This window comes from Schistocerca cancellata, chromosome 8 (assembly GCF_023864275.1).
Source record: "Schistocerca cancellata isolate TAMUIC-IGC-003103 chromosome 8, iqSchCanc2.1, whole genome shotgun sequence".
Lineage (NCBI taxonomy): Eukaryota > Metazoa > Arthropoda > Insecta > Orthoptera > Acrididae > Schistocerca > Schistocerca cancellata.
Window position 1 is genome coordinate 312,499,279 of NC_064633.1, and position 26,752 is coordinate 312,526,030.

The 26,752-nt window shown below is 42.3% G+C and overlaps 1 protein-coding gene across 1 annotated transcript in view; it reads left to right on the top strand.

Annotated features, from left to right (window-relative positions):
• The window catches only part of LOC126094465 (sorbitol dehydrogenase-like), a 79,689-nt gene that overhangs the window by 20,152 nt on the left and 32,785 nt on the right, over positions 1–26,752 (top strand). The gene's annotated exons all lie outside the window — the stretch shown is intronic.

Here is a 26,752-nt window from a genome sequence, read left to right on the forward strand (position 1 = left end):
AACTGTCCTAATAAATATAACCAATAAGCAAAAGATATCCACTTCATCCTCAGGCTGTGATATGAGACTAACAATTTGAAATAATCAAATATTTTTTTACTAATAGAGTACCTACAATCGTTTGAGAAAAACTGTATGGCGACAGGAAAAAAACCTAGTATCCAAACTATGTTTTTTTCTACAAGTGACACGTTTTCCTAATAAAAAAAACGACTTCAAAAGCTTCGCTCAGTTTACATACAGTATGTACTTTCAACAGCACAGCAAATGGCTCAAGTTTCAGCTTTCTGCCTTCCTTGACTCAAATTTAGATGTGGACACAATTCTTTGCGTAGCACGGCGGCAGTAGTCTGCAAAAAAAGAGTCCGTGACAAAGAATTGCGGCAATGGGTCTCACCAGTTCATCACAGGGCGTACTAAGCTTCACAAGAGCAGTGCTGTAACACCAGCTAAACATGTAGTTCATGCGCGTTTTTTTCTTATTTTTTGTTTTATTTGTGCCACGTCAGCGAGCCTCCGATACATAGTGAATCACGCCCATGCATACACATCCAAGATTCGCATTCAATATTTACATTGGTTGTAAAGCATCGCTTTCGTCACGATGTGCCCTCAGAATTGCTATGGGATCGACAGTTCGATATGCAACACGTAACATTCATGCCTCCAGACAGATTTCCTGCCTTGCGCTGCTTACACAAGTTATACGAATGCGATGATACTTTTCACTTATCGTTTTTCTCTGAAATTTAGTCGCAACTCTATGCAGTGGACCCATAAGCAAAATACGCTACGCTACACAAGTCATATAGACGTCTGGCCGTATATACGCAATGCGTTTTCGTGCGTAGCCCGGGCCGGGTTGCTAGAAAATATTAAAATCCAAAGTCATTAAAAAATGGATTTTACGACGGCACCAATATGAATGTGAGTGAGTGATGTGGGTGTCGCTTTTGTTCGTTTTTAGGGTTCGTATCTCAGTTGGTAAAAACGGAACCATGATATAATCGCTTTGTTGTCCATCCGCCTGACAGTCTGTTCGATGTTAAGCACCCTTTTTGTTGGTAGAGTAAAAAACTGAAGCTTTTAAGTCAATGAAATCAAAAGATACGGTCATTTGTCACACATGTTGATACTTAAGAACTCACTCTTCATAACCTATCGGTACTTCCCGTTGAACTAGAATCATGAAATTTGGCAAGAAGCAATATTTCACAGAACAAGAAATGAAGAAAGAAAACAGAAAATTGTTAATTTGTTGTTATAGCACGCGCAAACATATTTCTTTTGTCATTTGTTATTCGACTTCAGACTGTCGATAACAGGCAAAAATAGTACAGTTCCTCGATTCTCAGGGTAGATGAACTGTCTATGTACTTAATGAAGTATGTACGGAGTCCTCAAAGCGAGAGTCCAATTCTTACTGGCCAATTTATTTTGTATTTCTCTCCTGTGAACATAGCCTTTTCACGATTGTCATCTTCGAATTACGTTTGCATCATTTCTAAACATTTCGTTTCTCAGTGATTTTCTTATCAGATCTCAACAGGAGATACTTGAAAGAGGGTCGCTTATCTGAGACTTTGTCAGCTGCGTATGATGATGAAATCGTTACTTACGTTTCAAAATGCTGTGGTCTGTTGGTTACAGATGAGAGGCTGCGTAAGCCTTTCTTAATCTTTTTGCCTCTTGTGCCAGGGGTTTCCATTGTTTTATCAGATACGTATGTTACATAAGCAAAGCATCTCTCATGGTTGAGCTAATTACTGCTGAATTCATAATCTGTAACACCGCAGCCTATGTGGAAACCTGTTCGAACTTCCCGTATTTCCATAATCTTGTGAACCTTGGTTTGTGTTATAGAGGGCTGGCCACTGTGGCCGAGCGATTCTAGGCGCTTCAGTCCGGAACCGCGCTGCTGCTACGGTCGCAGGTTCGAATCCGGCCTCGGGCATGGATGTGTGTGATGTCCTTAGGTTAGTTAGGTTTAAGTAGTACTAAGTCTAGGGGACTGATGACCTTAGATGTTAAGTCCCATAGTGCTTAGAGCCATTTGAACCATTTTTTGTTATAAAGGTCACGCCCGATTTCACCCAAAATCAATATAGGAGTTTTTTCGGAGCCACCAATCACTACTGATCATTTCGAAGTACTCGCTAAGACAGAAAGTACCACGAAGGAAATATCCGAATCGGGCCGAAATCGGTGGGTGTGATGAACGTGTATAGTCAAACAAACGTTTATAAATTCAGAAACACTGGCTGATTTATTGAAGAGAAAGAGCTTCACTAGTTCAGCAAATGAACAACTCAGTGGTCTACTTCTGGTCCTTATCCAGTAAGTTATTCGGCTGGGCATTGGTTGACAGAGTTGTTGGATATCCTCCTGATGGATATCGTACCAAATCCTGACGAATTGGCACGTTAGATCGTCAAAATACCGAGCTATTTGGAAGCCCCTGCCCATAATTCTCCAAAATTTCTCAATTGGGTAGAGATCCGGTGACCATGATGGCCAAGATATGGTTTGGCAAACACGAAGACAAACCAGAAACTCTCGCTGGGTACGGGCGGACATTATCTTGCTGAAATGTAAGCCCAGGATGGCTCACCCTGAAAGGCAACAAAACGGGGCGTAGAATATCGTCAACGTACCGCTCTGCTGTAAGTGGCTGCTTAGGCGTTTCTTAATCTTTTTGCCAGACCTTGTTGTCCGGCCGTATGGCAGGCACCAGATTGCTATCTACCGCTTTCTGGGGTGTCTCCAGACACGTTCGTCATTGGGGCTGAATTCGAAACGCGACTGATCAAAGAAGATCGCTCTACTCCAGTCAATGAGATTCCAGGCTGAAGACGTGTCTAGAGACGCTCCGGACAGCGGTAGCATAGCTACCTGACTGTCACCCGCCATACGGCCCGACAACCATGAGTTATGCTCTGCAGCGCCATTTCTTTCCACAGCAGGCCCCCTTTGGTTGTCATCCGCGGCGCTCGGCACCTTTACAGCACAACGGTAAGTCCACGATATCTACGCCCCGTTTTGTTATCCTTCATGGAAAGCCATTCTGAGCTTACATTTCAGCAAGATAATATCCGCCCATACCCGGCGAAACTTTCTAGTTTGCCTTCGTGTTTGCCAAATCCTGCGCTGGCCAGCAAGATCGTTCAATACTCCCCAATTGAGAACTTTGGCCGCACTATGGGCAGGGCCCTCCAACCAGCTCGGGATTTTGACGACCTAATGTACCAACTGGACGGTATTTGGCACGATAAATTTCTTGCATAATGGTCACAGATAGACCAATGTGGTATTTTTTTCTCGATTAGTGAAGCTCTTTCTCTTGAAGAAATCACCCAATGTTTCTGAAATTGTGATAATTTATTTGCCTGTACATTTACATCACATCTACCGATTTCCGTCTCATTCAGATAGTTCCTTCGTGGTGCGGCCTCTTTTTCCTTAGAGTGTACTTTACTGCTGAACCCGCCAGGTTACCCGAGAGCGCTAATGCGCTTCTTCCTGGACTCGGGTAGGCGCGCTGGCCCCGGATCGAATCCGCCTGGCGGATTAACGACCAGGGCCTGTGTGCCGGCCAGCCTGGATGTGGTTTTAGGCGATTTTCCACATCCCGCTAGGTGAATACCGGGCTGGTCCCCACGTTCTGCCTCAGTTACACGACTTGCACACATCTGAACACGTTAGTACTATTCCATGAATTACATTAGTCACAGACAGCAGGGGTACACTAATTCAGTCCCAGGGGGGTGCGGGGTGGCGGCAGGAAGGGCATGCGGCCACCCCTTTCCACTAACCTTGACAAAACCGTTCCTAACAAAGCCGACCCTGCGCCAGCATGCGACATGGCACTAGTGAAAGAAAGAAAGTGTACTTTACTGCTGAATAATCCCATCTATGCAACAGCGGGTTCGGAAATCACTATGAAAGTAGATCATAATAGCAATAGTCTCATTATTGTTTTCAGTTTCATGCTGCTTGTTCCAAGGACTCGTCAGAATCGTACCTTCATTACATGGATCTGACTATAGGGACCTGGACTACGAAATAAATGTTATACGAAACTAGTATGTCTAAACGTTTTAGTCTGAATATCCCATTTCCAAACAATCAGGTACAAGTATAATCCAAATCATACCAACGACCCTCTCTTCCCCCAATTCTCTTTTGTCCTTTGTTAACTGACTTTCGTCGTCCACCTATTTTTTAATCCTACTCAGTCCTCATTGTAGCTTCCCAGTTCACACGTCTATTTTCCTCCAGACCCTCATTTCGAAAGCTAAACTTAAATCATAGTAGAAAGTAAATACCAACAATACCAACCAGCGAAAGTGGGACAAACCTGCAAAAATTTAAACTGCATTACATGCATGGATGCTATGACGACGAATTAAAATCCACTAGGTTTCTTTAATCAGAGCTAAGTTTCCGAAATATGTTGCGGTTATTGATTATGAATTTTAGTAACTTATTATGACTGATTTGGTTGTTTTAAAAGTGACTGAAAACTTGAGACTTAAGATATTCGCGAAGAATTTCTCAATAGGTTTCGTAATTTTGTTTCTGTAAGAAATTCACACGTCAGCGACTACTTGGCATTGTATTCGTCGCCAGACATAAACAACTCCTCGCTTTTCGCAGACGTCAGTTGCGTGCTGTAGAACTTAGCACGTTACAAGCATTCTAGAGGAGATGAAACTACATTCTGAACATTTAAGAGCAGTTGGCACTTCTATAAACAACAAAAGAAGGACTTAGGGATTTTTTTTCAATATGAACTACTACGTAGTAAAGACAATGTGCACAATATAGTTTCTGGAAGCACACAATGTTCACAATAGACACTATTTACTGTAAAGCTCGCGTTTATTAATAATAATAATAAACTCCGTGGAGGCCCGGGAAAAGAATAGGCCTCCGGTATGTTCTGCCAGTCGTAAAAGGCGAGGAAAAGAACAAACCACTAATAGGGCTAACCCCCCTTTTAGTGTGATTAGTTGGTTCAGGACGGAACTAATGAAGCCTCGGGCAAGCGCTGTCATGGTCGGGGACAACGCTTGAACCCTATGCCCGTCCACAATGGTAACGACACTGCTAGCCAATTGGAAAATGATTTAAATCCAAATAGAGGTGTTTTGCAGAATATGCTTCCTGCAACCACCCTAGAAGGAAAACAAAGACAGGGGATGAGGTGGTCAGATGAAGTTAACCGACACCTCATGTTCTGTTATCACCAAGCAACAAACCTAGGAACCAACACAACTGGATACAGATCACAAGTATACACAACATTTATTACCAGATACCCAGAATTAAAATTTTTAACAGAACAACGACTAGCTGATCAGATCCGTGTAATAATCAAAAATAACAGGATACCCCAGTCAGAATTAGAACACATCAAACAACAAGTACAACAAATACTGGAACAAAATAATGTGCAGTCAGAAGAAGAAGAAAATACAGTAACGGACTCAAACATCCCAGAGCAAACAAACAAAGAACAACACGCATCAATTAAACAATCAGAGGAAAACAAAATCTTAAGACAGCCACCAGAACAAGCACAAATAGAACACGAAGTGACACACATGTTATATATAGAAAAAAAATTTCAGCTGACATATATAGAATACAAAGACACAAATACAGACATTAGACCATTCTTGCATAGACCACCAAATAACCCACAAGTTGAAACAACAATAACAACTATCAACACAATCATACACAACAAAATAAATGAAAATACAACTATGGAAGAGTTACAACTACTGGTTTATGTAGGAGCACTCACTACACTAAATATACACACTAGGCAGAGATCAGAGCCAACCAACACACAGAAGAAACCCACAAAACCAGCATGGCAACACAGGCTACAGATCGAATAGAAAAACTGAGAAAAGATATCAGACAGCTAACACAATTTATAAGAAATGAAATATCAGACAAAAAACGAAAAAGGTTAGGTAAAATCTCACAACAAGAAGCGATAGAGCAATTAGACGAAAAGAAGCAGAAATTACAAGCATTGGCCAAACGACTTAGAAGATACAAAAAAAGTGAAAATAGAAGGAAACAAAACCAAACATTCACCACAAACCAAAAGAAATTTTACCAGACAATAGATAACACACACATTAAAATAGACAATCCACCAAACATAACAGACATGGAACACTTCTGGAGCAACATATGGTCAAACCCAGTACAACGTAATAGATATGCACGGTGGATACAAGCAGAAACAGACACATACAAGATGATACCACAAATGCCTGAAGTGATAATCTTGCAACATGAAGTCACCCGAGCAATTAATTCTATGCACAATTGGAAAGCCCCTGGAAATGTTAAAATAGCAAATTTCTGGCTAAAGAAGTTCACTTCAACACATTCACATCTAACTAAATTATTTAACAATTACATTGGAGACCCATACCCAGTCCCTGATACACTTACACAAGGAATAACTTATCTGAGACCTAAAGATCAAGCAGACACAGCAAACCCAGCAAAATATCGCCCCATAACATGCCTACCAACAATATAAAAAAATATCAACTTCAGTCATTACACAGAAATTAATGACACATACAACACAGAACAAAATTATAAATGAAGAACAGAAAGGCTGCTGCAAAGGAGCACAAGGATGTAAAGAGCAACTGATAATAGATGCAGAGGTGACATATCAAGCTAAAACTAAACAAAGGTCGCTACACTACGCATACATTGATTACCAAAAAGCTTTTGATTGTGTACCCCACTCATGGTTACTACAAATATTGGAAATATACAAAGTAGATCCTAAATTGATACAGTTCCTAAACATAGTAATGAAAAATTGGAAAACCACACTTAATATCCAAACAAATTCAAATAATATCACATCACAGCCAATAGAGATTAAGCGTGGAATACACCAAGGAGACTCATTAAGTCCTTTCTGGTTCTGCCTTGCTCTGAACCCACTATCCAACATGCTAAATAATACAAATTATGGATACAATATTACTGGAACATACCAACACAAAATCACACATTTGCTATACATGGATGATCTAAAACTACTGGCAGCAACAAATCAACAACTCAACCAATTACTAAAAATAACAGAAGTACTCAGCAATGATATAAATATGGCTTTTGGAACAGACAAATGTAAGAAAAATAGCATAGTCAAGGGAAAACACACTAAACAAAAAGATTACATATTGGATAACCACTGCGACTGCATAGAAGCGATGGAAAAAAACAGATGCCTATAATTATCTAGGATACAGACAAAAAATAGGAATAGATAATACAAATATTAAAGAAGAACTAAAAGAAAAATATAGACAAAGACTAACAAAAATACTGAAAACAGAATTGACAGCAAGAAACAAGACAAAAGCTATAAATACTTATGCTATACCAATATTGACCTACTCATTTGGAGTAGTGAAATGGAGTAACACAGACCTAGAAGCACTCAATACACTTACACGATCACAATACCACAAATATATAATACATCACATACATTCAGCAACAGAAAGATTCACATTAAGCAGAAAGGAAGGAGGAAGGGGATTCATCGACATAAAAAACCTACATTACGGACAGGTAGACAATTTAAGAAAATTCTTTCTAGAACGAGCAGAAACAAGCAAAATACACAAAGCAATCACTCATATAAATACATCGACTACACCACTGCAATTTCATAACCACTTCTACAACCCTTTAGATCACATAACATCAACAGATACGAAGAAAGTAAATTGGAAAAGGAAAACACTACATGGCAAGCACCCGTATCATCTAACACAGTCACACATCGATCAAGACGCATCCAACACATGGCTAAGAAAAGACAATATACAGGGTGTTACAAAAAGGTACGGCCAAACTTTCAGGAAACATTCCTCACACACAAAGAAAGAAAATATGTTATGTGGACATGTGTCCGGAAACGCTTACTTTCCATGTTACAGCTCATTTTATTACTTCTCTTCAAATCACATTAATCATGGAATGGAAGCACACAGCAACAGAACGTACCAGCGTGACTTCAAACACTTTGTTACAGGAAATGTTCAAAATGTCCTCCGTTAGCGAGGATACACGCATCCACCCTCCGTCGCATGGAATTCCTGATGCGCTGACGCAGCCCTGGAGAATGGCGTATTGTATCACAGCCGTCCACAATACGAGCACGAAGAGTCTCTACATTTGGTACCGGGGTTGCGTAGGCAAGAGCTTTCAAGTGCCCCCATAAATGAAAGTCAAGAGGGTTGAGATCAGCAGAGCGTGGAGGCCATGGAATTGGTCCGCCTCTACCAATCCATCGGTCACCGAATCTGTTGTTGAGAAGCGTACGAACAATTCGACTGAAATGTGCAGGAGCACCATCGTGCATGAACCACATGTTGTGTCGTACTTGTAAAGGCACATGTTCTAGCAGCACAGGTAGAGTATCCCGTATGAAATCATGATAATGTGCTCCATTGAGCGTAGGTGGAAGAACATGGGGCCCAATCAAGACATCACCAACAATGCCTACTTGATGCTAGTACTGTAGAGCAATGAGTCACATGTCAACACAAGCACCGAAGTCAACATTACCTTCCTTCAATTGGGCCAACTGGCGGTGAATCGATGAAGTACAGTACATACCGACGAAACTAAAATGACCTCTAACAAGGAAATTAAGCGTTTCCGAACACATGTCCACATAACATCTTTTCTTTATTTATGTGTGGGGAATGTTACCTGAAAGTTTAGCCGTACCTTTTTGTAACACTCTGTATACAGTGAGACGGAAGGATTTATGATTGCGATACAGGATCAAACAATAAACACCAGATATTACAGCAAGCATATTATTAAAGATCCCAATACCACAACAGATAAATGCAGACTTTGCAAACAACAAATAGAAACAGTAGATCACATCACAAGTGGATGTACAATACTAGCAAATACAGAATACCGCAGAAGACATGACAATGTAGCAAAAATAATACATCAACAACTTGCCATAAAACATAAACTAATAGAACAACACGTTCCCATATACAAGTATGCACCACAAAATATACTGGAGAATGATGAATACAAATTATACTGGAACAGAACCATTATGAAAGATAAAAAACACCACATAACAAACCTGACATCATACCAATAAAAAGAAGAAAGTAACACAACTAATCGAAATATCCATACCCAATACAACAAATATACAAAAGAAAACAGGAGAAAAATTGAAAAATACATCCAACTGGCTGAGGGAGTCAAGGACATGTGGCATCAGGATAAATTTGACATTATACCGATTATACTATCAACTACAGGAGTCATACCACACAATATCCACCAGTACATCAACGCAATACAGCTACATCCAAACGTATATATATAACTACAGAAATCCGTAATTATTGATACATGTTCAATAACCCGAAAGTTCCTAAATGCAATGTAACACATACCGTACAGTTAAAAGGAAGTCACGCTTGATCAAGGTCCGTGTCACTTTTATTTTTGACCAGACATAACGTCTGAGAAAAGAAAGAATAACAATAATAATTTATTATTAGACAGCACTGAGTGCACTCAGCCCTTGTGAGACCAATTGAGGAGCTACTTGACTGAGAAGTAACGGCCTCGGTCATGAAAACTAACAACAGCTGGGGGAGTAGTGTGCTGATTACATGTCCATCCATATACGCATACAATGAGGCCTAGGGTCTGAGGATGACACGGCGGTCGGTCGGTACCGTTGAGCCTTCCGAGGCCTATTTCGCCGGAGTGTTTAATCTGAGGCCTGTTTGGCCGGAGTGTTTATTGTATAGAGGAAATAACCATGATTTTTATCGATAGAACCATATCAGCATTCGCTTGAACTGATGTTATGGAAACGACATAAAAACAAAGTCAAAATGGCCCAACGAATTTTTAATCCTGCCTCTACCGGATACCTGTACAGTGCCTTAAGCATTGCGTCAGCTAGTTTTGAGTACTCAAGCGCAGACAAATCTGACGGTTGCCTGGAATCGTAGCTAGCCATCAATCAATCCATCTTTCAGTGGTGTTGGGCAAGAAATCCTATTATTTAGCTTCACTTTTGTGTTTGTACCCTTCGTAACAGAATGATATACATGCGTCCAAAGTTCTCGGGTGTACTGCTGGATGCAATCTTCGAAGGTCTACGATATTGATGCGAACAACGTTCCTCCCTCATCAGATGGTACCTTCGACGATTGCATCCCGCACTACACCCGAGAACCTTTGAAGTATCATATATCCCGGGAAAGCCCCAGATCGCAGAATGCCATAGAGTTTTTAAGTTTACAGCTATAGTCAAATTCACCGATGGAATTTTTGTAGCACTTTTTAATCTAGTACAGATTAATTTCATTCGGAAAGGAGGTGAAAGAAGCACTCTATCTTCAGGCCACAAGTGGCCCATCGGGACCATCCGACCGCCGTGTCATCCTCACTGAGGGAGGATGCGGATGGTAGGGGCGTGTGTTCAGCACACCGCTCTCCCAGTCGTCATGATTGTTTTCTTTGACCGGAGCCGCTGCTATTCGGTCGAGTAGCTCCTCAATTGGCATCACGAGGCTGAGTGCACCCCGAAAAATGGCAACAGTGCATGGCGGCCCAGACGGTCACCCATCCAAGTGCCGGCCACATCCGACAGCGCTGAACTTCTGTGATCTGACGGGAACCGGTGTTTCCACTGCGGCAAGGCCGTCGCCAGGTGAAAGAAGCACAGTAAAAATTTAATACCGCCATAAATGTGAATGTGCAGATATTGCGGTCGTGGTGACAGGTATAAAGACTCATAAAGAAATGTAGGAAATATGGAATAGAGTGAACAAAAGTAGGACTTTCTGTCTTTGGACTTAAAACAAAAGTTACAGGTCTCGTGCCACTGTAAGACAGTTGTCCAACAAGAGTGGTACATTTTCAGAAGAAATATATGTTTTGGGTTTCGCGCATACACAATTCTGCTTTGATTCAGTTCAACAGGTGCATCACATTGTGCGAGTGAAACAGCGCAACAGCTGCAAACGTACTTGAAAGTTGAAGTTGGCCGGACAGTAAGTGTCTTGTGGGTAAACGTATAAATTGCACACAGGTTTCCCAACGAAGAGGACGTTCATACCGCGGTACTCGAATGGCTCCATGACCAGGGAACGGATTGCTTTCGTCGCGAAACTGAACGATTGGTAGAACTTTCCGACCATTGTTTAGAGACTCGGTGATTCTGTTGAAAAGTAGTCACGTATCCGTGACACTGTGAAGCGTAGTGCTGCATTCAATAAAATTTACTTGGCTTGCTATGATAATGTGTAACTTAACTTACTGGAGACCCTCGGATGAAGGCATTCTTGATGCCAAGGTACATAAAGTCGTTCAGTGAAGAGAAAAGGGCAAACAAACTTCGTGGTGAACTGTGAAAATTACGCCTAGGTAATGGAATGTGTATGCCTTAACTTCACAGATTACCGTATTAACGTCATTGTTGTAGTAAGTAAAGTGGACTTTCGCTTCTTTTTTTTCTGATGATAAATGGGGAAATGCAGAAAAATTTCAGCGGGGGGAGGGAGGGGGAGAGAGTACCATCTCCGTCTTGGAACGTTTTTCGCAACGGTAAGTCAGGAATATCATTGTAAGAGTCACGCTATACAGCCATATACATATCTTATACACACAGTTCTCTCGGTTATTTGCAGCTTTAGATGATCCGACATATAATTGCTTGTTGAACTGATATAATTTCATACTACATGATCTGGTTTGAAATCATTACGCTACGAATTCTACATTGAGGCTCGGCGGGTAGCCTAACTACGAGGGCGAAAAAAATGGTTCAAATGGCTCTGAGCACTATGGCACTTAACAGCGGAGGTCATCAGTCTCCTAGAACTTAGAACTACTTAAACCTAGCTAACCTAAGGACATCACACACATCCATGCCCGAGTCAGGATTCGATCCTGCCACCGTAGCTATCGCGCGGTTCCAGACTGAAGCGCCTAGAACCGCTCGGCCACTCAGGCCAGCTACGTGGGCGAACAGCCTACAACTGCAAATGTAATCCGTTCTTGCGCCGCATTACTGAACTGAAACCCATTGCCACATTTGACCATATCTCTAAAAGCATAGATAGGCGTCCGCAAGGGCAAGGGGGGCGTGGTGCAGTAATAGGGGGCACACGTTGCCTCCCCCCCCCCCCCGGAACTTAGAGTACAGAATTTTTATTTTCCTGTTGAAAGAATAACCATAAATTCTCTGGGATGTAATAAGTTTCTTCGTGTCACCTGTTGAACTTATTTCTTATGGTATGACGCGTCTCGAAACTGACGAACTCATTTATATCGAAAACAGCAATTTGAGAGTCTTGCTCCCATCCCCTCCAGCTGGTTTTAAATCGAAAATTCGTCGCAGGCACTCTGCTTGACTTAAACAACGTATTTTACAGTAACCTATAAAGTGTCCATTCTCTTCGTTCAGTTCGATCGGAAGCTATTGTAAGTGACAGTGAAATAATGTGTGCGACTTTAGAAAGTATACTATTCTTTTCTTCACCAGTTTCATCACTTACACTATCTTTCCGCATGGTGTTGTAACGTTGCTCCATAACAAATTTGCGTTCCTGTCGATTATGTGACTGCTTGATAGTGACTATAGATTGCTATACTGGCTCTTTTTGTGCAAACCTGCGAACTTCCTCTATACCTCAAACAGATAGTGGAGGGTTAACAGCGATGACAACACGGTTATGCCGAAATGAAAAATGTCGTGCCAACCGAAAACTGCCGCACATGTTACAATGAAATGCCGTGCTGTTCAACAGAGTACTCCCGAAAAGGGCCGAGTAAAGTCGAGACGGGCCGAGCATCGAGCTGCACGCGTGCCATCGTACACGCCGCGGCCGACCCTGCTTAGGTCTGTGGTGGTCATAGATTAACAGAAAAGTCGTGAGATATGTAAAAAAGATTACATTTATTTTAACGGTTTTGTCTCGTTTCCACAAAGCATCGATGTTTACTCGTTAACTGAAGGAAGGAAGATTTGAGTTTAACGTCCAGTTGACATCGGGGTCATTAGGAACGGAGCTCAAGCTCAGATTGTGTCAAGGATAGAGGAGGAAATCGGCCGTACCCTTTCAAAGGAACCATCGCAGCAATGGCGAGTAGCGATTTAGGGAAATACGTTAAACCTAAATCTGTATGACCAGACGCGGGTTTGAACCGTCGTCCTCGGAATGCGAGTCCAGTGTGCTGACCACTGCGCCACCTCGCTTGGTACTGATTAATTCCTTTAAAGATAATTTGCCACTAATATGCTGACAGCCCTACATGTAGTACAAATCACAGCAGAAGATTCTACACGGTAAACGCGCCTGCTAAATCGCGCTAACAACTTCTTAGACACGCGTCCAAGAAGCGAATTTTGTTTTCTACCACGCATTCTCCAACAGAGCCCTCACTGTGCTTTGTGCGTGCCAGCCTATTGTTGAGGTGAGAAACAATCTTTCAGAATTACGTCACACATATTATACTCATACATAATATACACCGGTGTTCAAAATTAAACCAACAAACCACTGTTTCCCCGTCATGTGCCTAATTCATGATATAATCACACAATGTGTCAACAGATGTCCGTACGATCGTGTCCTGCACGGAATATGGTATTGTGGTCAACGGACAACCACGCCAACAATGATGTCGGGCACCTATCAAACGAGACCGTGTTTGCCGGGTTGCCCCACGCCCATAGTTCCTGTCTACAGTCATGGACGGTGCAGTATGGCATAGAGAACGAGCCTGCCAGGCTCTGTGGTGGAGGCCCATAGGAAGAATGGAAGCAGGATAGTCGTAACCGGATGTGATCCAATAACTTAATATGAATCGTTCTGCTGTTTTTGGGATGTGGCACAGTTTAGAGAGATCGAAACTGCATCCCGAAGACCAGGGGTGGGGCCAACCATGTGTAACAACAGAAAGGGAAAACCGTTATTGCCGGCCGCGGTGGCCGAGCGGTTCTAGGCGCTTCATTCTGGAACCGCGCGACTGTTACGGTCGCAGGTTCGAATCGTGCCTCGGGCATGGATGTGTGTGATGTCCTTAGGTTAGTTAGGTTTAAGTAGTTCTAAGTTCTAGGGGACTAATGACGTCAGATGTTAAGTCCCATAGTGCTCAGAGCCATTTGAACCATTCCAAAAACCGTTATTTGACTGTAAGGGCACGACGGTACCGCCTTAGTACTGTACGGCAACTGGCATCTGACCTCGCAGTATCCACTGGACGTGTTGTAGCGAGGCAAACGGTGTTATAGAAGGCTTCGGCAGCGTGGCCTTTATTGTCGGAGACCAGCTGTATGTGTACCTCTGACGCGCCTTCACAGAAGGGAACGTCTAGAGTAGAGCCGTCAACGCACCACCTGGACGGTCGAACAATGGGCCAATGTTGTTTTCACAGATGAGTCCCGATTTAGTCTGGAGAATGATTCTCGACGGACTCGCTTCTGGAGGGAACGTGGAACACGATTTCGGGACCCAATCATTGTGGAAAGAGACTGATATCGAGGATGATCTCTAATGGTGTGGGCAGGGATTATGTTTACGACTCGAACATCTCGTTGTGAAATTGTACAGCTTAATCGGCAAGGTTTAACTGTTGTCAGGTATCCCGACGAGATATTGGGACCTAATGTGCGGTTGTTGTGAGATGCTGTGCGCCCATACTTCGTATTGCTGGACGATAATGCTCGACCTCACAGAGCACACGTATTTTCTTGGAAACAGAAGATGCACGCATAGCGTGGCCTGCTCGTTACCCCGATTTGAATCCCATGAAGCATGTCTGGGATGCCTAGGGGCACGGGTTGCATCTTGTCAGCATCCACCAACCACTCTCTGACTTGCGAGCAGCGGTACAGGAAGAATGTACGTTATTGCCTCAACATGAGATTGATGACATGATTCACAGCATGCCCCGTCGTTTTTCACGTCTGTATTGCTGCCAGAGGTGGTCAAACCCCGTATTGAGCGCATTAACCCGTTGTCGGAATGTATGTGTGAATTCATTAGCCGGCCGGAGTGGCCGAGTGGTTAAAGGCGCTACAGTCTGGAACCGTACGACCGCCACGGTCGCAGGTTCGAATCCTGCCCCGGGCATGGATGTGTGTAATGTCCTTAGGTTAGTTAGGTTTAAGTAGTTCTAAGTTCTAGGGGACTTATGACCACAGCAGTTGAGTCCCATAGTGCTCAGAGCCATTTGAACCATTTTTGAATTCATTAAGTTGGAAAAAACAAAGAACATTTTTATCTATTGTTATGCACGTTGCAGCTGTTTACGTTCTGTATTCTCTATATTGTTTCTGCTTTACTATCACATGATTATACTGTTTTGTCGCGAAGTAAACGCAAAATTGCAAAATTTCGGTTTGTTGCTATAATTTTGGACACCAATGTTTATTCTGACGAGATGTTTTCTGTAAGATTATGTAAGACTAGACGTGGTCTGATGATTGCTTAGAGCTTGTTTCAGACTGGTTATGAATGAGGTGAAATTGTTTATCTGGTGTATGTTAATTTCACTTAAAACAGGTAATTAATTTGGAGGGCGGTGTGGGACTATCTCGATCTCCAGAAATTGAGAGCACACTCCAGCTGCAGTGTTCAAAATTAAATCCGACCTCGCATAACACATTAAGACAGCACTAAACTACATGACGTTGTTTGTTTCACTCCAAAATGTGATAGTTTGCATTGATTTTTGTTGTTAATTCTTCTCTACGTTGTCAACATGCAGATTTATACGTTCCCCCCATCGTTTCTTGACCTTCCGAATGCGTTGATTGTAAGAGACTGCAGATTTTGCCTTAAAATCACATTTCCACTTCATTAATGGTGTTATCTATTCGTCAAATCGACGACCGCAAATGGATTCTTCATTTCTCGGAACAATAAAAGTAACTTGGCTCGAGATCGGAAGAATAAGGCGGACGCTGCGAGATCTCAACTCCACATACCTTCATTTTATCAACGGAAACGTGAGTCAGTGCAGTGTCAGCTACACGACGAACGCCTCCGGAGAGCCTACGCGGCGTTTCTTAATCAGAGCTTCTCGTAACTTGTCCAGAAGATTGCTCCAGTATCTGCCAGCAATGGTTTGACCCTTGGCAAAATAATATGTGAGGATGGCTCCACGACAATCCCAAAAAACTGAAAGCATGACCATCTCCAGCTGACTTTGTATTTGGCTCATCTGTCAGTGACACGTGACAATTTGGAGATTTCTTTTCCACCTCGCAGTAGTGTCATAAGATGGGCAATCATTTCCATAAACAGCTGACATCTCATCACGGATTTCTCGGACACTGGTAGCTTTCAAATGCAGGAACTTAAACACACTATGAATCTCAATTTTCTTCATTTTACACCTCAGCTAAATTTGGCACTCCCTGTAACAAAAAAGGACACAATTAATTGAAATTTTGAGCATCATGTCCTGGGCGATCGATGATAATATTGATAAAATTTTATCAAAATAACGTAATAATGTCGGGGAGATAATTATAACTTAAAGATGTCCCCTCGTATGTCCAGTGATGTGTTTGTTTGTATTGACTCAGGTATTTTGTCGCCGTTCTCGTCAGTAGTATCAATTAACTTGTAGCATCGACACAACCTATCAGCTAGTGGTTCAGAAAGGCTCCATATTTCTCTCTGATTCGATTTCCAGAGCAGATTTTTATTTCATACCTTCTAAATAAATTGGTGGCGTGACAATGATTTGCTATTGTTTGCCATTATTATTCGTTTGTGGAAGCGGTTTTACAACCTTCTAATGATTTCTTTATGGTGTTGCACTTCCCTCTGCCCAGCGGTGTAGAATCTTGCCGAGCTCATGACGGTTATTGCGTTCGTGACGACATTTACCATTTTTCCCAGAAAGACGTAAACACCATCTTACTGCGAAGTAAAAGCAAAGTCTCGTGGAAATTGACGTATCTGCCTAGGCAGATCACTGTTAAATGGATACGATGTGGCAGTACATAAAGTGTGTGTGTGTGTGTGTGTGTGTGTGTGTGTGTGTGTGTGTGTGAGGGAGTGAGGGAGTGTTAGGAGGAGTAATATAAGACAACGGTTTTAGTTACAAATGCACTTACCTTTCGCTTAGAGGTGCATGTACTTAATATATCATTTTTCCGTTGAGCTGACTCCATCTATGGAGTGCGACCTTCATACTCACATGCGACGGCATAACCTGTTTGTTTTTGTTCGAAACGTTTTACGGAAAAAGATTGCTCTTGGGGTAGGAGTAAGTGAGAAACAGACAAATCTGATGAACAGGGTGGATGACGCATCAATTCATACATCAAAGCCCTCTGTCTGCCAGTCATCAAAAAACCTCTGTGAGCAAGTACACAGTACAGAAAAAAGATAATTTTACTTGTTCGAACAAGGCTTCTTCGTTTGTATTTTTCCCTTCAGTCAGAACGACAATTATTATTGGTAAACGATATGACAAATTCCCATGATCGCAGAAAACACTAGACTTAACCGTTTCCGGTTGTTGAAATTTACTCCTCCTCCTTTGATGTGGGCCACTGCTCCATGATTGCATTTTCACTTCTCGTGCCACATATGTACCAGTACCATCATCACTATCAAATCCTTGGAGGATAACTGGCTTAATTCTTTTTAAAGGCCCTAAATAATGCTGAGAATTCAGTTTCGCATTTGCTATTGGTCAGTATCCAACAATTTGCAGGGGCTTTACAAAAATATGGAAACACACAAAACACTTTACCATTTCTAACACGGTGTAGGAAAGGCGTTGACATTTAAAAACAGCTTCCAGTAGTCTCGGAGTGATAAATATAAGTCCTCTACGGTTTTAAAGCGAGTCCTATAGCATTCTTCCAGCAAAATAGTGGCAAGTTCAGGTAACAATGATGGAGTTGGATAGCGATCACATGCTCTTCTCTCCAAGGTAGATCACAAAGGTTCAATAATATTGAGAACTGGTCATTGTTGCGGCTAGGGGAGATATGGCAATTCATTCTCATGTTCACAAAACCAGTCCTGGACGATGTGAGCTGTATGAACAGGGGCCGTGCAATTATTGAAACGCATCATCAGTTGTACCGTATTATGGACCAGATGAGCCAAAACGGTCACATAATTCTTGGCAGTAATAAGACGTTGCAGAGTAAAAATAGGACTCATGGAATACCTCGATATGGCTGCTCTGTCACCCAACCCCCGCCATGTTCCATCGTTTGGACGTAAACTCGGCTAGAAGTTGTAAACTGAATTAAAGAAGACCATCCGTCCAAATTACTTTCTTCCATTACTCCATAGTCCACGTTTTATGGCTTCTCCATCATGATTTCTTGTTAAGGTATGACCAATTCCATCACTGATGACTAGTTTTGGAAAAACAGCTCGCCATGCGTATGGAATCCTTTCGTTTTGTTTTTGTGCTGACAGAGTTCAAGAGTGCGACATTCAGTTCTGGAGTAACTTTTGCAGCTATCGTTCCCTTATTTATCTTCACATTTTTCTTCAGCGACTGTGTGTCGCCATCATTCAGCACGCACTTTCGACTGCATTGTGACTTGGGGACGATGTTTTTCCGCTTTCGATCTTCGAAATGGTGCCTCTTGAAACATCAAACACTTCCAGCCCCCTTGTTTACGGAAGTACGCACTATACAAGCTTAACAGTTTGCCAATGTCCGATATAAAGCATTCATAACCACACAAATACTGTTCTGAACACTTTCTACACAACACATTGAATACATTGCACAGCTGCCGTTCGTGGTCATTTGCAACAGTGCAACCTACAGACTTGACTAGCATCTGCATTCACTGTATGTTCAAGCTTGCTTTCCTCGCGGTTTTTCGATATTTTTGTCAAAACCCTGTAGCTGCCTGACGCCGATCTATCTCGTAATTAGTTTTCGTGTAAAATATGACACACTCTTTCTTCTGATACGCCTCTAGCGTCAGTTATTTCATACACCTTTAGTCGCCGATCGTCCAATACAAAATCGTATGTTTCTTAAGTGTTTTCATCAAGGGGTATTGTTTTGTAACATTTCCAAAGTGGATGAAATTTGGAAATTTGTGGTAAGTTCTGTGGGGCTAAACTGCTGAGGTCATCGGTCCCTAGGCTTACACACTACTTAATCTAACTTAACCTAACTTAACGCTAAGGACAACACACACACACACACACACACACGAAACAGTCCTCAGTAAATGTACCTACTACACTGTCTTGGAAATGATCACGATAGTAGATAAGATGTAAATGGATCGTGTTCCCTTAAGTGTGGAGAGGGTTACACGCCCATCAGATTCTTTTACTTCTGCGTTATCTGCGCCAAAGTGTTTCTGGTAAATGCCTGATTTCACCTGTTCTTTACAGATGGCGTAATGAAAGATGTTGTAATCAAACATAAATGAACGTCTATACTAAATGGAAATTTCCCCAGTGTCATTGCTTAAAGCACCTTCTCGCGATAACGCACAATGCTACCGTTCGATACTGATGTGAGAATAGTACTCGAGCTGCCTTTTGTGTTATCAGCGATACCTTGGCACAGATTACAGAAGTACTTTCGTGTCACACGATCGTCACACCCCGAAATAATCTGCATATTAAGTAAATGTTACTTTTCTTCGATAACAGCTCTTCCAGTCGCCAGATAACACATAGACATTAAGAATTTGCTTGTCCGTACATGTTATCTTAATACAGATACCTGTATCGGATTCAGTGCGTTTTATTGGCACTTAAAATCTCATTAACTATGCAATTTTTTTAGACGCTTTTAATGAACGAAAAACCAACTTTTCGATGCGGTGGAGAAATTTCTTAAAATGGTATAGATTCTGAAGTATACACAGGTTTCCATACTGGGACGGGACGGGGAGACTCGCAAAAACAGCATTGCGTAGGGACAATCTGGACTAGCTCTCAAGAAAGTGGCGAATATTGCAGTGTTGGTGAACGCCACTGGATAAGAAACCAACAGCGCTGCCAATTCACTTGGAAAATTTTTACTTAACACACATTGGCGTGTTTCAGTGATTAATCGGTGTTGGGAAGGGAGAGAAGACAACCAACATAACTGTGGGGAAATATAGAAAATGTAAAGTTACTAACCAGTAACTTTTTTTAAACAGTTAAAAATTTTATGTTCAGTTGTTTTACGGAGAAAAAAGTGTATCAAACTCTGTCCGTTACCCCGTCAACATTCTGAATTTTTAGGAGCAAAGATTGTGGAAAAGTGAGTTGTGAAATAAACATTGTTGCAATCAAAAACGGTGTTGGGTTTAGTTAGATTTCACACTAAACATAAGGAGTAAACTCCCAAGAGTAGTGACCCCGACGTGATCAAGAAAACATGATAGAAAATGAAGACTACAGATACTCCTAACAAAAACGCTACAGCTCTCGGAAAAGTTGACATAGACTACGACGGTATGAAATTGCCGCCATTTTGTGTTTGGAAACCCGAAATCTGTTTCTACCAAGGTGAAGGGCAATTTCTTATCGCCTGGCATAACAAATGAAACTGCACAGTTTAGTTGTTTATGTAGTCCAGTCACATTGTGACCATCTCCTATGTTCGACATTAGCGTGCAATAACCGCTCACAGAACGCAGGTGGCAGCACTAGTAATGGAGGATATGTGAAGTGTGTGAGTGGAGTTGGCGTGTGTGGGAGGGGGGGGGGGGGGGAAAGCAGGAGATGCGGAGCACATTACAGTCGTCGGAGTGATATGTCTGACGTGCAAAAGGGCATGATAGCTTTCTTTCGGGTCAGCGGTGGAAGTTTGTAAACTGTTCGCATGCTGCCCTGGGAACGTATATTGTACTCGGCAAAATGGTGCTACCCAAAACCGGCGCCGAGACAGCTGTGATGCATCATGGGCCGTAGATGACGAGGTTGAACAATGGCTGTGGAGATGTGTACGGGGGCATAGACAGGCAACTGTTGCGCAACTGACCACCCAGATGAACCAAAGGGTTGCCAACAGTGTCTCCTCAACGAGCGTTCAGCGAACGTTGATCCTCTGCTTAAGGCTCCTGGTTCATGCGTCCATGCCGACTGTTGTTCATCGGCTATGAAGGCTGTATTTTGCACACCAATATGGCAACTGGACGTTCACTGAGTGGCAATTGATGACCTTTCCAGATTAATCAAGTTTTATGTTCCACTGGACCGATGGCCTTTGGCGTGTAAACGAGGGAGCATTATGACCTGGAGAATGTTTTCGTGGCATTCCCGAGGCGAAGGCGCAGTGAATCAACACATGTATGCCTCTATCCTTGGGGACCATGTCCATCCCTACATGCAGTTTTTCTTTTCCTCGGCACGATTGCACCTACCAGCAGGACAATGCAGTGTGTCACACCTCGTAGTGCACATGCGTGGTTCGAAGAGCACCAGTATGAGCGTGTTTCTCTGGCCACTAAACTCCCCGATTTTAATCCAATTGACAGTATGTGGGACTACCTCGATGGGACTCTTCGCACCTTCGATCCTCAACCGGAAAACCTAGTGCAGCTGGCCACAGCACTGGAGTTGGCATGGCTCCACATTTGTCAGTACCTTCCAGGACCCCACTGACTCTCTTCCTGGAGTTTTCGCAGCCGTCCGCGCTGCAACAGGTGAGTATTCAGACTTTTGACAGGTGGTCACATTAATGTGTCTGGACAGGGTATTAGCGCAACTGGAGCCACGATTTGGTGTAAACGTATGGGATTTTGCTGCTAGTTCCGAGTGAGTCAAATTAATATTCCTTAGCTACAGAGAGACTCTAAACAGTGTTCTGGAGAATGTTGTTGTTGTTGTTGTTGTGGTCTTCAGTCCTGAGACTGGTTTGATGCAGCGCTCCATGCTACTCTATCCTGTGCAAGCTTCTTCATCTTCCAGTACCTACTGCAACCTACATCCTTCTGAATCTGCTTAGTGTATTCATCTCTTGGTTTCCCTCTATGATATTTACCCTCCACACTGCCCTCCAATGCTAAATTTGTGATCCCTTGATGCCTCAGAACATGTCCTACCAACCGACCCCTTCTTCTAGTCAAGTTGTGCCACAAACTCCTCTTCTCCCCAATTCTATTCAATACCCTCATTAGTTATGTGATCTACCCATCTAATCTTCAGCATTCCACGTTTCACTTCCATATAAATACTTTCAGAAATGACTTCCTGACACTTAAATCTATACTCGATGTTAACAAATTTCTCTTCTTCAGAAACGCTTTCCTTGCCATTGCCAGTCTACATTCTATATCCTCTCTAGAACTGCAGTTAGACGAAATGAAACCAGTTTAACTTTTGTTTAAAATGAAATGAGGTTATACGGGAAAAAGGTCAATAAAAATATTCTGAAAACTTCATTGTCAGACTAACTTCCCAGCCATATTTTAACTATTTCTGAAGAAGGTGTAGATAAATTGGCTTTCATGACAGTCTGGGTGATGGGCATACGATTAGTTACTGAAGTTCAGTCAGTTCCATCACAGAAGTTGTCATAAGCTACAAGTTCTACGTTACAGTTGGATCAGTTGCGCGCATGACTCGACGAACAAGAAAGTCAACTAAGAGTGCTAAGACACGATGGAAATCAAACGTGACAACGTTCTCGTAACAGAAGCAGAAACACAATGACAAAGAACACTGTTACTGCCATTTTCCTTTTGGCACTGATTGCAAGCCAAAATAATGTGTCCAGCGTTGCTACCGGGAAAATCGGGTGAACGGGAATGTTTTACCACAGATGTTGTTACATGCCGGTAATAATTGCTTGTCTTTGAAGATAATACTGCAGAGCTCTTGTTAGTGGTAGCCAACGGAGCAGACGTCTGTCCTACCAGTAACAAAAAGATGGTAAGGAAAAAGCGGCTGCATAGAAACTGTTCGCAGCAAATAGGTCTCCAATTCCAGTCTCCGGCTGCTGAATACTGACCTCGGATTAAGACGTTATTGTCAATGGTCATTATCAGGTACGGTACGTCAAAAGGCATGTTAGACGCCTATTTTCGTCATAATTTTCACATCGTCGTCGATGTTGAAAACAAAATGTTATTAACAACACTCAGTTGGAAACGAAAGGGAATGTAACATTTATTGAAGCAGCTGATTCGCTTAATTTATTTCATATCTGCTGCGACTTTTCAAAATTTTAAAGAAATTTCTTTGAGTTAACGAAACCCTGTGTCGAGCTAAAAGAAGTAAAACACTGTGTTCAGCATTATATCTCAGTATCTAGTGGCCCTCTAGCCTTATGCAAGTCTCGTAGATTAGATCCTCACAAACTGTATATTGCGAAAGAAGAAATCTAGTAAATATGAAACCACTACATTATTCATCGATCTAAACCGCAGTGGGCCTGTCTTCTAAACTTGGTCACAAAACAAGAGTGCCACTGTCGTGTTTATGGAGACTGTCGCCGTCTAAATGACTGTACCCTCCCAGGTAACTATTCAGTTCCACGAATAGGTATCAGCATTATCCGTCATGGAAAAAAAAATACACACATCAAAAAAAGTTTTGCATCACCTCGGTTCCGAGATTTCCGGAACCTGTACAGAAAATTGGAATAGAGATCAACATAAACATCATTTCCGCCCTTTTTATTGCTCGTGGAAACCACACGTTGCATGTTGTACCAGCACACAGCGAGGCCTTTAGAGGTGGTGGTCCAGATTGCTGTACACATCAGCACCTCTAAAACCCAGTTGCACGTCCTCTTGCATTGACGCATGCCTGTACTCGTCGTGGTATACTATCCACAAGTTCATCGAGGCACTGTTGGTCCAGATTGTCCCACTCCTCAACGAGGATTCGGCGTATATCCCTCAGAGTGGTTGGTAGGTCACGTCGTCCATAAACAGCCCTTTTCAATCTATCCTAGGTATGTTCGATAGGATTATGTCTGGAGAACATGCTGGCTACTCTAGTCGAGCGATTTCGTTAGCCTGAAGGAAGTCATTCACAAGATGTGCACGATGGGGGAGCGAATTGTCGTCCATGAAGACGAATGTCTCGCCAATATGCTGCCTATATGGTGGCACTATCAGTCGGAGGATGGCATTCACATATCGTACAGCCATTAAGGCCCCTTCCATGACCACCAGCGGCGTACATCGGCCCCACATAATGCCACCCCAAAAAGGCGTTCAGCATGATCGGGTTGCCTCCAAACACATCTCTGACGATTGTCTCGTTGAAGGCATATGCGACACTCATTGGTGAAGAGAACGTGATGCCAGTCCTAAGCGTTCCATTCGGCATGTTGTTGGGCCCATCTGTACTGCACTGCATGGTGTCGTGGTTGCAAAGGTGGACCTCGCCATGGACTTCGGGAGTGAAGTTGCGCACATTTGAGTCGTAACACAACGTCCTGTGGCTGCACGAAAAGCATTATTCAACATGGTGGCATTGCTATCAGGGTTCCTCCGAGCCATAATCCGTAGGTAGCGGTCACCGACTGCACTAGTAGTCCATGGGCGGCCTGAGCGAGGCATGTCATCGACTGTTTCTGTCTCTCTGTATCTCGTCCATGTCTGAACAACATTGCTTTCGTTCACTCTGAGACGCCTGGACACTTAACTTGTCGAGAACCCTTCGTGACACAAAGTAACAATACAGTCACGATCGAACCACGGTATTGACCATCTAGGCATGGTTGAACTAAAGACAACACGAGCCGTGTACCTCCTTCCTGGTGAAACGACTGGAACTGATCGGCTGTCGGACCTCCTCCGTCTAATATCTAATAGGGCTGCTCATGCATGGTTATTTACATCTTTGGGTGGGTTTAGTGCCATCTCTGAACAGCCAAAGGGACTGTATCTGTGATACAATATCCACAGTGTGAGTCTATCTTCAAGAGTTCTGGGAACTAGGTTTACGCGAAATTTTTTTTGACGTGTGTATTATATTTTCGAAGTTAGATTTCTGAAAAGCGTATTATCAGATCTCACTTGCGGAAGAAGATGGACAAACAGCTGCAATTACAACTCCGTTTACCCTCGAAGAATTTAGTTTCATACCATTGAAATTAAGCAAAGTTCGGAAATTTGTTAACGAAGTACTGCAAAGATTAAATTTCTGTTCTGCCAACAAAGAGGACATTCAGATTGCATCTAGTTCAGAGGAAGAAGACTTGAAGCACTTAACTGCACTTTTCGAATGTTTTGATACGTATGGTCCGAGCATTAATCTTGAAAAATCTGTGTTTGGCACTCAGAAAATAAGTTTTTTTTGGATACATCATTACGGCAGAAGACACCAAACCAGATTTGCCGACAGTACGGACCATTGCCGTCCAGGAACAGTGAAAAAACGGAGAGCATTTCTTGGCATGCCTAACTTCTATCGCCAACATTTGAAAGTTGAGCTTTCTGGTTATAGGCAGGCCAATTGGGCTCAGCTGAATGCTGTGTCTCCTCTGCCAGTGGCGTTGTTGGGTGCAGTATGGAAGGGTATCTGGTCATCACACCACTCTCCCAATTATTTTCAGGCTCTTGACCTCTGAACTGCTACTAATGGGTTGAGTAGGTCCTCAGTTGGTCTCACAAGACTGGAAGCACCCCATCCCAGTCTCCCCACAAAGGAAAAATCCCTGGTAGCACCAAAAATCGAACCCAAGTCCTCCACATGGCACTCAGCCACGCTGACTTCTCAGCTATGGAGGTGAATGAAGTCATATGAAACATGCTATACAAAACCAAACTCTTCTATATGACTATTGGAAGGGAAGAAAGAAAAATAACAAAATACACATTGACTAGATACCAGAGGCAACAGAACAATTTGAAACATGTGGGGAATTTATTGCCTGAACTTCCCTACTAACTTTCCCAAGCGTGGAGCATGGACTTGCTTGCATTGTTTGTGGATGCATCAAACTTTGTGTCAGGAGCAGCCTTACAACAGAAACACTATGGAATCTGGAAGCCTTTTTGCTACTTTTCAATGTTTTCCCTTGGCCATAATAATTATTTAATTCATGATTCAGAAATACTAAGTATTTACTTATTATTAATAAAATTGGGATATCTCTTGCAAGGAACAACATTTTCTGTATACACAGAACTTACACATTCAACCAGATGAATGAAAAGGCTTCACCAGTGTGAGTAAATCATCTCCAGTATATTTGTGAGTTCATTACTGATTTTCATCTTGATTCATGGTTCTTTACCATAAGACAAAAGATAAACTAAATGTCATTACTATTGGTTGACTGAAGCCAGCTCATTTTCTTCCTGATGATGAAGAAGCATATGAGCACTGAATCAGCTGCCAACTGACCATGATACGTAGTGTTTCCAAGTGCCATACAAAGATATAAGATCAAGCTGGGTGTGAAATGTCCTGCCCAGCTGGCAGGCATAATTGAATGACACCCATACATGGTGTTGGGGAGTCATGTGGGAATACAGGAAATGTAAACAGTGGCTAAAAAGTAAATTATTTATTTAAAGTGTTTTCAAATCGTATGTTCACTTGTTTGCAAAATAGGTCTTTAAAATAGCGTATGAAATTGTCTGCCTTTTATTATCTGGTTTTTTAGTAGCAAAGATAGTGGAAAAATGAGGAGTGATGTATGAAATAAAAATATGTCATAGTCAAAAAGATGTTTGGTGTAGTTAGAATTTGTACTAAACATAAGAAATAAG